Below are 18,108 nucleotides of genomic sequence, written 5' to 3'. Positions count from 1 at the left end.
CCGCTTTATATCAAAGACGCGAAAAATGGTACCAGTAGCTCCCTTGCTTGTTGCTCAGCATTAAAAGGGAAACTGGCCTTTTCTCTCATGGATTCCATCATGAGTGTAGAGAGTGATTAATATAAGTTGTAGAACTTCCTTCAAGATCAACCTAAAATGAATTATAAATGTATAAACTAAAACAATATTATTTTGGCCTTTGTTCAACGAGGCGCAGCAAGATAAATATATTAGGCCAGTCATTAATCGTTATGTTATAATATTTTATTGAAATTGCTGTATATAATATGATTCCTTTTTAGCTCCACAGTATTTGAATGTTTTGGATGGTACAGTTATTCACACTGGCCATAGCTTTCGCAGATTCCGCGGTTCCAACACTGCGATGGTGGAGGATTCATGGCAGAAATGGTGGATAAATATGGCGAATGTAATCGGTAAGTTTTCTAATGAGTTTTAACTTATTTTTTCATGTTTAGCTGGAAACAACAAGTGAGACAGGAGCCCACATATGTACTTTTCCAGTCAGAAGCGCTATTAAAATCTAGCTGGAACTGTTTTAGTGGAAGATTTGTCATGTATTTTGTCAATATTACTCCAGAACAGTCAACCACACAGAAATGTGATTGGCTAATAATGATACATGTTAGTAAATGTTAACCTTTTTAAAATTGTGAAGAATTTAATGCCTAAGCCGCAGATGAGATCCAGAACCATTAGTATGTTTTCCCAAAATTTTGACTGGTTCACTGAAAATTCAGGATGTTAACTTTGAAGAAGACTCTGAATATATATGTACATCACAGTACAAATGTATTTGACTTTGTTCTTGATGATAAAAGGGAAACAATATGCCCAATGAACAGTATGATGACCTGGACATAGCTTAAATTTATTTAGGTTTATGTAAACTAAATTGATAACTAAATTAATCTAACATTTTACAATAAGACTAATTTATTGTACCCCCCGACAACAAAGTTGTAAGGGGGGGTATACTGGTTTCAGGTTGTCTGTCTGTCTGTCCGTCTGGCCGTCTGTCCGTAGACGCAATCTTGTGCGCACCATCTCTCCTTATCCCCTTGACAGAATTTAATGAAACTTCACACAAGTGATCAGTACCAACAGTAGTTGTGCATGGGGCATGTTAGGTTCTTTTAGAAAAAAAATTGGCAGAGTTATGGGACTTTGTTTTTTTGTTACTATACTATATACATAGACACAATCTTGTGCGCACCATCTCTCCTCATCCCCTTGACACAATTTAATGAAACTTCACACAAGTGATCAGTACCAACAGTAGTTGTGCATGGGGCATGTTAGGTTCTTTTAGAAAAAAAATTTGCAGAGTTATGGGACTTTGTTTTTTTGTTACTATACTATATACATAGACACAATCTTGTGCGCACCATCTCTCCTCATCCCCTTGACACAATTTAATGAAACTTCACACAAGTGATCAGTAACAACAGTAGTTGTGCATGGGGCATGTTAGATTCTTTAAGAAAATTTTTTTGCAGAGTTATGGGACTTTGTTTTTTTGTTACTTTACTATATACATAGACACAATCTTGTGCGCACCATCTCTCCTCATCCCCTTGACACAGTTTAATGAAACTTCACACAAGTGATCAGTAACAACAGTAGTTGTGCATGGGGCATGTTAGATTCTTTCAGAAAATTTTTTTGCAGAGTTATGGGACTTTGTTTTTTTGTTACTTTACTATATACATAGACACAATCTTGTGCGCACCATCTCTCCTCATCCCCTTGACACAATTTAATGAAACTTCACACAAGTGATCAGTAACAACAGTAGTTGTGCATGGGGCATGTTAGGTTCTTTCAGAAAAAAAATTTGCAGAGTTATGGGACTTTGTTTTTTTGTTACTTTACTATATAGTGTATACATAGACAAAATCTTGTGCGCACCATCTCTCCTCATCCCCTTGACACAATTTAATGAAACTTCACACAAGTGATCAGTAACAACAGTAGTTGTGCATAGGGCATGTTAAGTTCTTTCAGCGACAAAAATTGCAGAGTTATGGGACTTTGTTTCTTGTTAACATACTATGTACATACAGTCTGCATATGCAATCTTGTGCGTGCCTAATCTACCAAACCCTTACACACAATTTAATGAAACTTTACACAAGTGATCAGTACCAACCCTAGTTGTGCATGGTGCATGTTACATTCTTTTAGATAAATATTCTGCATAGTTATGGGACTTTGTTTTTTGTTACTATACTGTATACATACAGTCTCTATACATACAGTAATTATGCAATCTTGTGTGCGTCAAATTGCAATGTACTGTGTCAGTGCATACGGGGGGTACATTCATCACCTTTAGTGATAGCTCTAGTTAGTTTCAGTTTTAAAAATGGTGCCAAGTATGAAACCACGTTACTTAAGCATATTAAGTGATTGTGTTGGTCAAAAGATAAAAATCTGTAATGTGAATGTTATCTTTTGACCCAGTGTCATTACATACATACATAGTGATGATAGTATTATATTAGTAATAATGAATACTATTATAGAATTGATAAAAATTATCACTTGGATGTCGATATTTTTCTATTGTATAGCATGTTTTAATCTTATTTCAGATAAACAACCTGGGTTATGTCGGAGTAGATTGGGTATGCTTGGGATATGTCCAACCTGTCATTGTGCTGAATTTATCAAGGTATAGTACTGAGATTATTTCTTGGCTGATAATACTTGTATTGTATTATATTGTAACATATTTATGTGTTAAAGTTATCAGCCTTAAACAGTCAGGGGTGTAACTGTTTTAAGTTATGTAACCTATTTCAGTTACTTTTGCAAGCATTTTATAACCTGTATTAGTTATAAAATATAGTTAACTCAGGTAAGTTATTCAAAAAATGTCTTCTTGCTGTTCTCACAAAGTGACCTTTAAAGTGAAATTAGTAGCAAACTGTGGTTAATCAAATTCTCTTTTAGTTGTATCCTGACCTGATAAGCATAATGAGATGTTAAGAGTTTTATAGCTTTAAAACTTTTGCGTAAAACTTCATCAGCCTTGCATAAAAAACTTTACTGCATAGCTGGAAAGAAAAGGTCAAGGATTCAGGAAATAATTGCATAAGTCTCATTCAAAATGAGGAACTGGCACAGGAGGGCTTTGTAGTATTTTATGATAACTGAAACAAGTTATGAAAGTATAAGCAATAACTCAAATGGGTTATTAACTGCGATAACTTGAAACAGTTACACCCCTGACTGTTAAAGGTCAAGTTTCATTTTAATATAAACTAAATGTATTGAGCCCACCCCATTTTAGCTCAACTATTCAAAGAATAGGTAGAACTGTTGCACTTGCAAACTTGGTCCGTAGCACCATTGTAAATAGGACTGGGATGATCACTCTGTTAATCAGGTCCGATTCGATTACTAGGTGAAACCGGTTTTAATTTTGCAAAACCACTAATCGCTCTCAAACAATAAACATCACAAATTGAACTTTATCTTTATACATTTCTTTGACCAGCACATAGACCCACAGTATATTTCCTCTAAAACACATCAATCAACACAATCAATAGTCTCGGATTTGCCTGTCATGATATATTAAAAATTTTTATGGCTTACAGTAAACCTCATAAGGAACTTGGATATAAGGAACACTCGGTTATAAGGAATAGTATTCGATTCCCCGATCTAATTCCTTCTTTATTCAATGTAAAAATCCTCAGTTATAGGGAACTCGGTTATAAAGAACACTCGGTTATAGGGAACACTTTTTCCAGTCCCAAAGTAAGAAATTCAATGGAAAACCCCTCGGTTATAGCGAACAGACAAAAAGAATAAAAAATACCGAAAACCGTAAAAAATCAACAGGTGATTCGCTGATGACGTCAGAGTAACATTGGCACTTTCACGGACATAAATAAACACAATTTATTGTACCCCCCGACAACAAAGTTGTAAGGGGGGGTATACTGGTTTCAGGTTGTCTGTCTGTCCGTAGACACAATCTTGTGCGCTCCATCTCTCCTCATCCCCTTGACACAATTTAATGAAACTTCACACAAGTGATCAGTAACAACAGTAGTTGTGCATGGGGCATGTTAGGTTCTTTCAGAAAAAAAATTGCAGAGTTACGGGACTTTGTTTTTTGTTACTATACTATATACATAGACACAATCTTGTGCGCTCCATCTCTCCTCATCCCCTTGACATAATTTAATGAAACTTTACACAAGTGATCAGTAACAACAGTAGTTGTGCATAGGGCATGTTAAGTTCTTTCAGAAAAAAAAATTGCAGAGTTACGGGACTTTGTTTTTTGTTACTATACTATATACATAGACACAATCTTGTGCGCTCCATCTCTCCTCATCCCCTTGACACAATTTAATGAAACTTCACACAAGTGATCAGTAACAACAGTAGTTGTGCATGGGGCATGTTAGGTTCTTTCAGAAAAAAAAATTTGCAGAGTTACGGGACTTTGTTTTTGTTACTATACTATATACATAGACACAATCTTGTGCGCACCATCTCTTCTTATCCCCTTGACACAATTTAATGAAACTTCACACAAGTGATCAGTAACAACAGTAGTTGTGCATAGGGCATGTTAGGTTCTTTCAACAACAAAAATTGCAGAGTTATGGGACTTTGTTTCTTGTTAAAATACTATGTACATACAGTCTGCATATGCAATCTTGTGCGCGCCTAATCTTCCGAACCCTTGCACATAATTTAATGAAACTTCACACAAGTGATCAGTACCAACCCTAGTTATGCATGGTGCATGTTACGTTCTTTTAGATAAATATTCTGCATAGTTATGGGACTTTGTTTTTTGTTACTATACTGTATACATACAATCTGTATACATACAGTCCACATAATTATGCAATCTTGTGTGTGTCAAATTGCAGTGTACTGTGTCAGTGCATGAGGGAGGTACATTCATCACCTTTAGTGATAGCTCTAGTTTCATTTATATGATATTTACGGATATGATAAATGGAAAACATATAATATCATCGTTAATATTTAACAAATACTAGACAATAGTAGACTTATATTCACTCAAGATTATGTTCGAGAGCTACATGTATTAGGTTTTTCATGCTACCAATAGTGAATGAAAATCAGACACGGTCACGGTCATACTATCCTAAAGAAATGTGCTAATTACGCGGGATAACCGATGGCAAACAGTCCAGTTTACCAAATTTACATTTGTAAAAAATATAGCACTGCTAAAATGGACAGTAGCAAAACTTTAGGTATAATTTACACTTTAATTCGTATGTTTGGCGCAGTTGCCTAGTCGTAATGCACTGTATCTCATAAACGCCCTACTTTTAAATTTTAATGGGTAGTCTAATTTAACATTTTTGTTAAATTTGAACGTTTATTTTATATTAGTATTGATGCCTTAAAGACAGAGTTATTTTTCACGCTTATTAATGTACGCTAATTGACAGATGTTTGTCTACTTTATCTGTTATAAACACTTTTTTGGTCACTTAATAGTGCTTTGAAAAAAAATCGTGATCGATTATTATGTCATGTACTAAAGAAATAAGTCTTTTTTTTTTGTTTTTTATTTTTGTTTGTTTATGTATGCCTTGACTCTCAAACTAACAAAACATTTTAACACTATTACGGCACAAATAATTTATCGCGGAAACGTCACAAAGATCGTGTGCGAAATATAATAGAAAACAAAAAAGATAATTTGCTGGAACCAATGTTTTTTCACATTATTTTGTGCCATAGTAGTCGTTAAACGGCATTGTTGTTCCTCCCTAACTTTCCAAAAATTGTCCAGTAACGATGGTGAGAAGAAGAAAACAGCTTTGCCCAACGTTGACAAACTGCAAAATAAAAAATTGGTTGCATAATTTTGCTACCAAATCCAAATGTTTCCAGTGTTACACTTGACAATTTCAGCATTTATGATGGCAGGTGATCTAGATCGATTTAACCCTCGACTAATGTCGGGGCAACTCGAAAATCTTAAGATTTTTATCCAAAGTAGACCCTCGACTTAGTAGACTTATGGCCGAGAATATACAGTAGTGGCTTTGCGACCAGCATGGATCCACTGACCAGCCTGTGCATCTGCGCACTCTGGTCTGGATCCTAATGTTCGTTTTTAGAGCCTATTGGAGTTAGAGAAACTGTTAGCGAACAGCATGGATCCATGCTGGTCGCAAAGCCACTATGTTGGTTTTCTCATGGCGTGGCTCATATATTGCAGACTCCGCTTGATAGAACCAAGAGAATTTTATTTTGAAGACAGTAATTATGTCTTTAAAAAGTCACCCGGGGATGGGTTACGTAACTATTAATTATATATTATCTATTTATTGGGTTTAAAATTATATGTCATCACAGTATTTGTTTTCCAGGTTTTGACTTTAGCCTAGCAAAGATGTTGAATACAGGTCAGTCAAACAGCAAAAGGTTTTATGCAATGATACCAGATACATGTAGTGTATGTTTTATAATTCAACATGCAGGTCTTTGATGCACCGGACAAGATCTCCTCGTCTTCTGAATAGAAGAAAACGTGAAACTACATTTGATAGGAAGTCCTTGCATACACAGCTAGGGAAAGAGGAAGCTCAGGAGATAGAAATGTTGGCATCTCTAAAGAGAAAGGTAGGATGTGTTTGCTTGAGCTATACTTTATTTGCCAAAGAATGCAAGAGAAGGATACGGATATTACGTAATCGCACGGAAATTGCCGAGCGTCATTACGGGTGCAGTACCGTTATGTCTCTCAGATGAAGTGGGGAGACATGTTGATTTAGTGTCGTCCATCAGCCGTCTATCTGTATGTCAGAACGTTTGGCCATCCAGCTCCTCCAACACAGCTGGAGGGATTTACACCAAAACTCTACAAGAGTGGTTATTGGCAAGTCTAGTTGTGCATATTGTTGGCATTTTCTGGTTCGATGATTTTCAGAGTTATAGCCTTCGATGTGTCAAACTATGACGTGTCATCCAGTTCTGTTATATCAGTGGGTGGTTTTCCACCAAACCTTACAGGAGTGATCATTACCAAGCCTCATTATGCATATTACCAGCATTTTCTGGTTCGATAATTTATAGTGGAGTCAAATTTTATGATGTGTCATCCAGTTCTCTTATATTATTTGGCGGATTTCCACCAAACTTTACAGAAGTGATCTTTGTGAAGCCTGTTTATGCATGTTACCAGCATTTTCCGGTTCGATGATTTTCAGTGGAGATGTGGCCCTTGACTCATCAAATTTTATGATGTTTTGGCCACTTCCCTTATATTACTGGACAGATTTCCACCAAACCTTACAGGAGTGATCAATGCCAAGTCTAGCTGTACACATTATTGGCATGTTCTGGTTCAGTGATTTTCAGTGGAGTTATGACCCTTGATTTTTCGTATTTTAACTTGTCAGCGCAACAGTCATATATTTAGCCTGTACTCATATATTGTAGGGCAGATTTACACCAAACTTCACAGGGGATACCACTACCAAGCCTATTACTGTACATTGCTGGATGTTATGGTCCAATGATTTTTCCTGTAGTAATGGTCCTTAATATGTGGTAATTTACAATTTCTGCATGGTAAGTGGTTGGAGACATACATTTTTCAAGAAAAACAATCTCAAGGCATGAAAGTATAGTTATTAGGCTTGATTTCATGTTTGATGTCTGTAGCTTACGAAATAATATATATATATATAATGTAAATGAGTTATGTGTCTATTATTGGATGCAATGTATGTTTGTAGAATATACTGAACTGTATCATAATAATTTAATCATAAGACGTAACGTGCAAAACAATGACCATTCAAACAATTGTCACGCACTACCTTCCCCAGATTTGCATAACAGAAGTCATGCGAACAAGACAAGTGCTATCTGGAAAGGTTTTATGAAAAGAAAAATATTGCATATAATATTTCCGCACATTTTAAGTGCGATATTTGAAATGTTTCAAGTAGTAGAGCTTTCGTAATCACCCTTTCATGGGTGTTCAGGTGTCCGCATCACAAAAGGTTAAAGTTTTGCATGTAAGCAGGTTTCTCAGAACTACTTTGCCAAATGCTTTCAAACTTCACACATGTTAATATAACATGATTTCCCAGGACAATTTACATAACTTTAGCTTTTATTTTGTCAAAATTATGCCCCTTTTTAACCAGTTTGCCTCTAGAATTACTTATGTCTCCCACCCCACAGTGGTGTGGAAGACATATTGATTTACTCCAGTCTGTGTGTGTGTGTCTGTCTGTCACAAAGCTTGTCCGCACTCTTAAGTCGAACATTTCTCATCCGATTTTCACCAAACTTGAACAAAATAGGTTTGACCATAAGACCTTGCCCATTTTTCGATAAGTAGCCAAATCGGTCCAGGCATATTAGAGTTATGGCCCTTGAATTACCAAAAATCGGCCTTTTTACTCTTGTCCGCACTCTTAAGTAAAAAATTTCTCATCTGATCTTCACCAAACTTGAACAAAATGTGTTTGACCATTAGACCTTGGCCAAGTTTGATAACTAGCTAAATCGGTTCAGACAGTTTGGAGTTATGGCCCTTGAATTACCGAAAAATTGGCCTTTTTGCTCTTGTCTGCACTCTTAAGTCCAACATTTCTCATCCGATCTTCACCAAATTGGAACAAAATTTGTTTGACCATAAGACCTTTGACAAGTTTGATAATGAGCCAAATCAATCCAGGCATTTTGGAGTTCTGGCCCTTGAATTGTTGTTAATAAACAGTATATAAAGACTGACTTGCTATTTCGATGATTAGGCAATTGTGGGAAACATTCGCTATTCCAAAAAGCAGCTCTAGTTCAAATGTTTGTTTTCTGATTCTCTACGCATCTTTGGCATCATAGGATGACCTCACAGGGCAAGTTTCATATCTGTGGCTTACATTTTAGCAAAATTATGACCTCGTTTTATAAGCCTGTCTCTGAAAGAGCAGGGCGTATGATGTGAACACCCATGGCGGCAGTCGGCGTTCAAAGCATGTCCATTTCTCTAAGTCAGATCTTCACCAAACTTGCTGACAATGTTTGTGGGCATACCTAGTATTTCGGCTAAGTTCGATAACCAGCTACATCGCCCCAGGCACTCTTGGATTTTGGCTATCGAATTACTCAAAAATACTGCGAATTTAGCTTTGTCTGCTCTCTTAGTCGAACAGCATGTTTGTGGGCATAATATCTCAGCAAAGTACGGTAACTTTCCAAATCCCCCAAGGCACTCTTGGATTATGCCTCTTGAATTAGGCCAAGTACGGTGACAGTCTGGCAATCTTGTTCTACTAAGAAAATTTTGCTAAAGGTTTTGTATGGAAGCTGGTATTAGATGGAAGAGATTCAAATAATCAAGCGCACTTTCATCAGACAGCTCCTATTTCCGGGTTTGATATACAGACTTAGCTTTCCACAATGCTTAAAAGTTCTGTTGTGTCATGTCACAAAATTATGAAAATGTTGTGAGATAACTATTATGTCCTTGATAATCACACTGGACAGTAACCGTTGTTCTAAGCTGTGCTAGCTGGTATATAACATAATTCTGGACTGAAATACCTGTTACACTAACATTTGTACTCAACATCTTTTCTAAGTCCACACTTCATTTCTTGTAATTGACATATTTCAATGAAAATTTGACACATTAGTTAATGATCAGTTAGATATAATGAAACATAACAATTACAGTCTGAGGTTAATAATTTATTGAGCCATGATTTTAACCAACTCTGTTACCTTCTTCCAGAGATTAATTGCCACATTGAAAGACAAAACGGGCACAAACCATGATAAAAAGCACCACTTCCCATGTGCGGTATACTAGACCAGCCGTGAATATATCAGATGACAGAGAAAGAGGTAATTGTGCATTATTTATATCCGGCAACGGTTTATGACATCACTATTGTCAATAAATATCCCAGTTTAATCTTTTTTAAAAGTGACAAATTGAGATACCTCTTAACACAAAATTTTGTATAAAATGTATAGTCGTAACTTATGAAAGGTAAAAGTTTGAAAACCCGTATTAGGTATTTGTAAAAGTGCATGTGGAGTGTTCATTTTGTCCACTCTTGACTGTTGAACAAGTTGCTTGTGCCAAGCAATTTAAATCTTTAACAAATGTTTAGAGGAAATCGTTTACATAATTTAAAAGTAAAACGTTTTAAGGCCTCGAACCAGTCTGATTCACAAGAAACTGATTTTTTTTTGTCTGACCGTTGATTATAAGCAGGGCTCAAGTTTATACATTTGGAGACGAGTCCAACGTCTAAATCATCTGATTGGTAGATTCTTAGCACAAACTTAAACTTAACCAATGACAGGCCAGCATTCCGAGACTGATGTCGAAACTTTGGGACTCTGATACGTTTAACAAAGGAAAGTTGAGGAAAAAATTAAAATTTTGCAAAAGGTGTTTCAAGAAAAATATTTTGACTGAATCCATACATCTTGTTTCCGATAGAAATACAAATAATGAACTGGTACAAACTGCAGAAACTGTAAAATAACACCATCAACAAAACTAAAATCAAATTTTACTTTGACAAAATTTCTACTTTAACATTTGAGAAATGGGCCCCGGTCTTAGCTGATCATGGATCGGGTTAAAATCAAATATTTATTGACATTTTACTAACCTCGAAAGGCCAAAGATTAGTTTCAATTATAATGGAAAGTCTAAATAAAAACGTGCTTTGCCTTGCAGCAATATCCAAAAAATATTAAATATTTTGATTTCTTTATTTTTCAGACTGGTTGAGTCCCAAGCAGCCGGATGGAACGTTTCTCACTTCTTGTGCTGAATGGCAGTTTTGACTGTATTTCATATCAGTTTCTGTCTTTACAGCATTAAAACTTTTATCATTTCTATGATGGTTTTGTTAAAGTTTGCATCATTTCAGTCTAAATCGTCTTTACAGCATTAAAACTTTTATCATTTCTATGATTGTTTTGTTAAAGTTTGCATCATTTCAGTCTAAATTGTCTTTACAGCATTAAAACTTTTATCATTTCTATGATGGTTTTGTTAAAGTTTGCATCATTTCAGTCTAAATCTGGTGAGAGAGGCTTTAATAGGGCTTTCCATATTCTATTGATCAAACACCTTTGACCTTTGATGAACTTAAATGTGATGAAATATATTTTACAAACACAGCATTTCCTCCAAAAAGTGTCCCCTACTTTTTATGCTCCCACATTTATGTGGGGACATATAGTGCTGCTGCTGTCCATAGGTCTGTATGTCCAAGAATTTTGTGTGTCCAACTCCTTCCACACTATTAGATTGATTTGCTTCAAACTTTCATAGATGAACAAGCTTGCTCATGATGTGCAGATGATAAAAGGAAGGATTTTTCTCTGTCACTATTTTTACCGCAGTTATGGCCTGTTGATAGTTTTGCTATAAAGACTAGTCAAACACTATTGAATAATGAAACACTATTTAAAGGATATGCTTTAAAGTCTCAGATGAAGGACAATCATGTGAAGATGATCATAAAAAATGGACTTTTCTGTGGCTGTTTTTAGCTCACCTTAGTACAAAGTTAAGTGTCGTCAACATTTGTGTTTATGACATCTCCAAAACCACAGAATGCATTTTGATGAAACTTGGCCATGATGTTCCTTGGGTGGTCTACCAAATTTGTTCAAACGGTTCCGCTTGGTTGCATGGTTCCTTTCTTGAACTGGCAAGATCCCATAATGGGTTAAAGAGTTATGGCCCCTGAAAGGGCCAAAATTAGCTATTTTGACCTTGTCTGCACAAAAGCAGCTTCATTTATGATTTGATTTTAACCCAACTTGCACACAACTTGTATCACCACAAGATCTTGGTTCCTTTTTTAAACTGGCCAGATTCCATCATGGGTTCAAGAGTTATGGCCCCTTAAAGGTCCAAAATTTTCTTTTTTATGGCATTTGCAGCCATATAGAGACATTTATGGTTTTATTTGATACAAACTTCCAAAATATCTTCAACAACAATAAATCTTCGATTCCGTGAAGAAACTGTCAGACCCAATTGTAGGTTCCAGAGTTATTTTACATCTGATTACCTCCCCTGATTGTAATCAAAATGGACTTATATCTTTATCAATGCCCCGGGGTCCTAGGGGTCACTTGATTTTACATATGAAAATCTTCAAAAAATTTCTAAAAATAAACCAGAAGGCCTAGAGCTTAGATATGTCACATGTAGCATGGCCTAGTGGACCTCTACAACATTTGTTCAAATCATGACCCCCGGAGTCAAAATTGACCCTGCCTCAGGGGTCACTTGATTTTACATATGAAAATCTTCAAAAAAATTCTAAAAATAAACCAGAAGGCCTAGATCTTAGATATTTGACATGTAGCATTGCCTAGTAGACTTCTACAAAATTTGTTCAAATCATGACCCCCGGGGTCAAATTGGCTCCGCCCCATGGGGTTACTTGATTGTACATAGAAAAATCTTCAAAATTTTCTAAAAAAAAACCCCAGAAGGCCTAGAGCTTAGATATTTGACATGTAGCATTGCCTAGTGGACCTCTACAAAATTTGTTCAAATCTTGACCCCCCAGGGTCAAATTGACCCTGCCCCAGGGTTACTTGATTGTGCATACGGAAATCTTCATAAATTTGCTAAAAATAAACCAGAAGGCCTAGCTGTTAAAGCTTTAGCTAAGAAATTTTTTCAAGGAAGCAACTCTACTCAGGTGAGCGATATAGGGCCATCATGGCCCTCTTGTTTGCCAAATTTGGAGAAGAATTTTGAAGGTAGATTCACACAGATACCTTGTAACGACCTTAAAAGCTTAATGGTGGGGCAAGAGCAAAGGTGGTTTCAGGTACTGGTATGCACCTCAAGAGTAACAAGAGGACCATGATGGTCCTGAATCGCTCACCTCTTCCCACATGACCCAGTTTTGAGTATGACGTCATTTTTTCTATTATTTGACATAGTGACCTAGTTTTTGAGCTCATTTGACCCAGTTTTGAACTTGACCTAGATATTATCAAGATAAAATTCTGACCAATTTTCAAGAAGATCCATTGAAAAATATGGTCTCTAGAGAGGTCACAAGGTTTTTAGCTCACCTGTCACAAAGTGACAAGGTGAGCTTTTGTGATCGCGCAGTGTCCGTCGTCCGTCGTCCGTCCGTGCGTCCGTGCGTCCGTAAACTTTTTGCTTGTGACCACTCTAGAGGTCACATTTTTCATGGGATCTTTATGAAAATTGGTCAGAATGTTCATCTTGATGATATCTAGGTCAAGTTCGAAACTGGGTCACGTGCGGTCAAAAACTAGGTCAGTAGGTCTAAAAATAGAAAAACCTTGTGACCACTCTAGAGGTCACATTTTTCATGTGATCTTCATGAAAATTGGTCAGAATGTTCATCTTGATGATATCTAGGTCAAGTTCGAAACTGGGTCACGTGAAGTCAAAAACTAGGTCAGTAGGTCTAAAAATAGAAAAACCTTGTGACCACTCTAGAGGTCACATTTTTCATGGGATCTTCATGAAAGTTGGTCAGAATGTTCATCTGATGATATCTAGGTCAAGTTCGAAACTGGGTCACGTGCAGTCAAAAACTAGGTCAGTAGGTCTAAAAATAGAAAAACCTTGTGACCACTCTAGAGGTCACATTTTTCATGGGATCTTCATGAAAGTTGGTCAGAATGTTCATCTTGATGATATCTAGGTCAAGTTCGAAACTGGGTCACGTGCGTTCAAAATCTAGGTCAGTAGGTCTAAAAATAGAAAAACCTTGTGACCACTCTAGAGGTCACATTTTTCATGGGATCTTCATGAAAGTTGGTCAGATTGTTCATCTTGATGATATCTAGGTCAGGTTCGAAACTGGGTCACGTGTGGTCAAAAACTAGGTCAGTAGGTCTAAAAAATAGAAAAAACCTTGTGACCAACCTAGAGGTCACATTTTTCATGGGATCTTCATGAAAGTTGGTCAGAATGTTCATCTTGATGATATCTAGGTCAAGTTCGAAACTGGGTCACGTGGAGTCAAAAACTAGGTCAGTAGGTCTAAAAATAGAAAAACCTTGTGACCACTCTAGAGGTCACATTTTTCATGGGATCTTCATGAAAGTTGGTCAGAATGTTCATCTTGATGATATCTAGGTCAAATTCGAAACTGGGTCACGTGCCTTCAGAAACTAGGTCAGTAGGTCTAAAAATACAAAAACCTTGTGACCACTCTAGAGGTCACATTTTTCATGGGATCTTCATGAAAGTTGGTCAGAATGTTCATCTTGATGATATCTAGGTCAAGTTCGAAACTGGGTCACGTGCGGTCAAAAACTAGGTCAGTAGGTCTAAAAATAGAAAAACCTTGTGACCACTCTAGAGGTCACATTTTTCATGGGATCTTCATGAAAAATGGTCAGAATGTTCATCTTGATGATATCTAGGTCAAGTTCGAAACTGGGTGACGTGCGGTCAAAACTAGGTCAGTAGGTCTAAAAATAGAAAAACCTTGTGACCACTCTAGAGGTCACATTTTTCATGGGATCTTCATGAAAGATGGTCAGAATGTTCATCTTGAATATATCTAGGTCAAGTGCGAAACTGGGTTACGTGCCTTCAAAAACTAGGTCAGTAGGTCTAAAAATAGAAAAACCTTGTGACCACTCTAGAGGTCACATTTTTCTTGGGATCTTCATGAAAGTTGGTCAGAATGTTCATCTTGATGATTTCTAGGTCAAGTTCGAAACTGGGTCACGTGCGGTCAAAAACTAGGTCAGTAGGTCTAAAAATAGAAAAACCTTGTGACCACTCTAGAGGTCACATTTTTCATGGGATCTTTATGAAAGTTGGTCAGAATGTTCATCTTGATGATATCTAGGTCAAGTTCGAAACTGGGTCACGTGCCTTCAAAAACTAGGTCAGTAGGTCTAAAAATAGAAAAACCTTGTGACCACTCTAGAGGTCACATTTTTCATGGGATCTTCATGAAAGCTGGTCAAAAACGATGTCATACTCAAAACTGGGTCATGTGGGAAGAGGTGAGCGATTCAGGACCATCATGGTCCTCTTGTTCTATTATTTGACCTAGTTTTCGAAGGTACGTGACCCTGTTTTGAATTTTACCTAGATATCATCAAGGTAAACATTCTCACTAATTTTCATGAAGATCTCATGAAAAATATGGCCTCTAGAGAGGTCACAAGGTTTTTCTATTTTTATACCTACTGGCCTAGTTTTTGACCGCACGTGACCCAGTTTTGAAACTGACCTAGATATCATCAAGGTGAACATTCAGATCAATTTTCATAGAAATCCATTGAAAAATATGGCCTCTAGAGAGGTCAAAAGATTTTAATAATTTTAGACCTACTGACCTAGTTTTTGACCGCAGTTGACCCAGTTTCAAAGCTGACCTAGGTATCATCAAGATGAACATTCAGACCAACTTCCATACAGATCCCATGAAAAGTATGGCCTCTAGAGAGGTCACAAGGTTTTTTTATTATTTGACCTACTGACCTAGTTTTTTAAGGCACATGACCAAGTTTCAAATTTGATCTAGATATCATCAAGGTGAACATTCTGACCATTTTTTATGGAGATCCATTCACAAGTATGGCCTCTAGAGAGGTCACAAGGTTTTTCTATTTTTTGACCTACTGACCTAGTTTTTGACCGCACATGACCCTGTTTCGAACTTGACCTAGATATCATCATTGATCAAGATGAACATTCAGACCAACTTTCATACAGATCCCATGAAAAATATGGCCTCTAGAGAGGTCACAAGGTGTTTCTATTATTTGACCTAGTTTTTGATGGCACGTGACCCACTTTCAAACTTGACCTAGATATCATCAAGGTGAACATTCTGACCAATTTTCATGAAGATCTCATGAAATATATGGCCTCTAGAGAGGTCACAAGGTTTTTCTATTTTTAGACCTACTGACCTAGTTTTTGACCGCACGTGACCCAGTTTCGAACTTGACCTAGATATCATCAAGATGAACATTCAGACCAACTTTCATACAGATCCCATGAAAAATGTGGCCTCTAGAGAGGTCACAAGGTTTTTCTATTATTTGACCTACTGACCAAGTTTTTGATGGCACGTGACCCAGTTTCGAACTTGACCTAGATATCATCAAGGTGAACGTTCTGACCAATTTTCATGAAGATCTTGTGAAATATATGGCCTCTAGAGAGGTCACAAGGTTTTTCTATTTTTAGACCTACTGACCTAGTTTTTGATGGCACGTGACCCAGTTTCGAACTTGACCTAGATATCATCAAGATGAATATTCTGACCAACTTTCATAAAGATCCCATGAAAAATGTGGCCTCTAGAGTGGTCACAAACAAAAGTTTACGCACGCACGGACGCACGCACTGACGGACGACGGACACCGCACGATCACAAAAGCTCACCTTGTCACTTTGTGACAGGTGAGCTAAAAACCACACAGGAACCTACCCCAATGGTAAGGGAAGTGATTCGAAGCTGGTCTTTAGACTATGTACATAATATTTATTTCGTAATATTCAACCCTTACCCTGCTAAATTTCTACAAGAGGGTCATCATGACCCTGGATCGCTCACCTGAGTAATATGAGCTACATGTTTCAAATGTCAAACTGATGTTAAAATATTTTTGTTTGTTTTTTGGGTTAAACGCTGTTTTTCAACAGTATTTCAGTCATGTAACGGCAGGCAGTTAACCTAACCAGTATTCCTGGATTCTGTACCAGTACAAACCTGTTCTCTGCAAGTAACTGCCAACTTCCCCACATGAATCGGAGGTGGAGGACTAATGATTTCAGACACAATGTCGTTTATCAAATAGTCATGGAGAACATACGCCCCACCCGAGGATCGAACTCACGACCCTGAGATCCGTAGACCAACGCTCTTACCTAGTTAAAATATTAAAAAAGTCCGTAGGCCACATTCATGGTCAATGAAATTCAGTTTTACGATCGGTGTGCAAAACATTACATGTCATCCAAATTTCAAGGCTGTATCTAAAACAAGAGCTGTCTGATAACAGCGCGCTCGACTATTCGAAGAATTGATTGAAGAATGGGGTCAAAATATTTCCACGGATATTCAGACAAAAGAAATAAATAGATTAGACAAACAATGTTCCTGTATTACTTTGATTTCGATAAGTCTTGCACTAAATGGCAATATATGAGCCAATTTCGATGTCCAAAACGGGCCATAATTCAGTCAAAATAGTTATGTACTCTTGCCTACTGATGTAAATCATAATGATAAGCAAGTGTTCAAAGTTTAAAAGCCATATGTCAAATAGTTTTGACAAAACATGGACTTGTATGAAAACAGAACCAATATCAAAGTCCAAAAAGGGCCATAATTCAGCCAAAATAGATGACAGAGTTAATATGTTCTCTTTCCTACAGATAGAGACTATTATACTAAACAAGTGATAAAAGTTTCAAAGCCATATGTCAAACACTTCACAAAAAATATGAACTGGTACGAAAACTTAACCAAGATTTTTAAGTCAAAAGGGGCCATAATTAAAATCCTCGATGGAGTTATGTACTCTTGCCTATAACTGGACATGTTGATGGTAAACAGGTGTTGAAAGTTTCAAAGCTTTATCTCAAAAGGCTTTGTCAAAATATGAACTGGTACAAAATATTAACCCAGATTTCTAAGTCAAAAAGGGCCATAATTCAGCCAAAATCCTTGATGGAGTTATGTGCTCTTGCCTATAACTGGACATGGTGATGGTAAACAAGTGTTGAAAGTTTCAAAGCTTTATCTCAAAAAACTTTGTCTAAATATGAACTGGTACGAAAAACTTAACCAAGATTTCTAAGTCGAAAGGGGCCATAATTCAGCCAAAATCCCTGATGGAGTTATGTACTCTTGCCTATAACTGGCTATGGTGATGGTAAACAAGTGTTGAAAGTTTCAAAGCTTTATCTTAAAAGACTTGTCAAAATATGAACTGGTACGAAAAACTTAACCAGGATTTCTTAGTCAAAAGGGGCCATAATTCAGCCAAAATCCTTGATGAAGTTATGTGCTCTTGCCTATAACTGGCCATGATGATGGT

At 36.8% G+C, this 18,108-nt stretch overlaps 1 long non-coding RNA gene across 2 annotated transcripts; it reads left to right on the top strand.

Annotated features, from left to right (window-relative positions):
* The first annotated feature begins 282 nt into the window (after window positions 1-282).
* Window positions 283-11,061, top strand: LOC123533732 (uncharacterized). Of its 2 annotated transcripts, XR_008369233.1 has the most exons (6): window positions 283-437; window positions 2,619-2,698; window positions 6,522-6,663; window positions 7,483-7,614; window positions 9,791-9,903; window positions 10,799-11,061. It is a non-coding gene; the product is annotated as an uncharacterized LOC123533732 (long non-coding RNA). The 2 variants fall into 2 exon arrangements; XR_008369234.1 differs by lacking the exon at window positions 7,483-7,614 and having other exon boundaries at window positions 284-437.
* Window positions 11,062-18,108: the final 7,047 nt, after the last annotated feature.

The sequence above is a fragment of the Mercenaria mercenaria genome, unplaced genomic scaffold, assembly GCF_021730395.1.
Source record: "Mercenaria mercenaria strain notata unplaced genomic scaffold, MADL_Memer_1 contig_3414, whole genome shotgun sequence".
Taxonomy (NCBI): Eukaryota; Metazoa; Mollusca; class Bivalvia; order Venerida; family Veneridae; genus Mercenaria; species Mercenaria mercenaria.
This window is presented reverse-complemented; position numbering and strand designations above follow the sequence as displayed.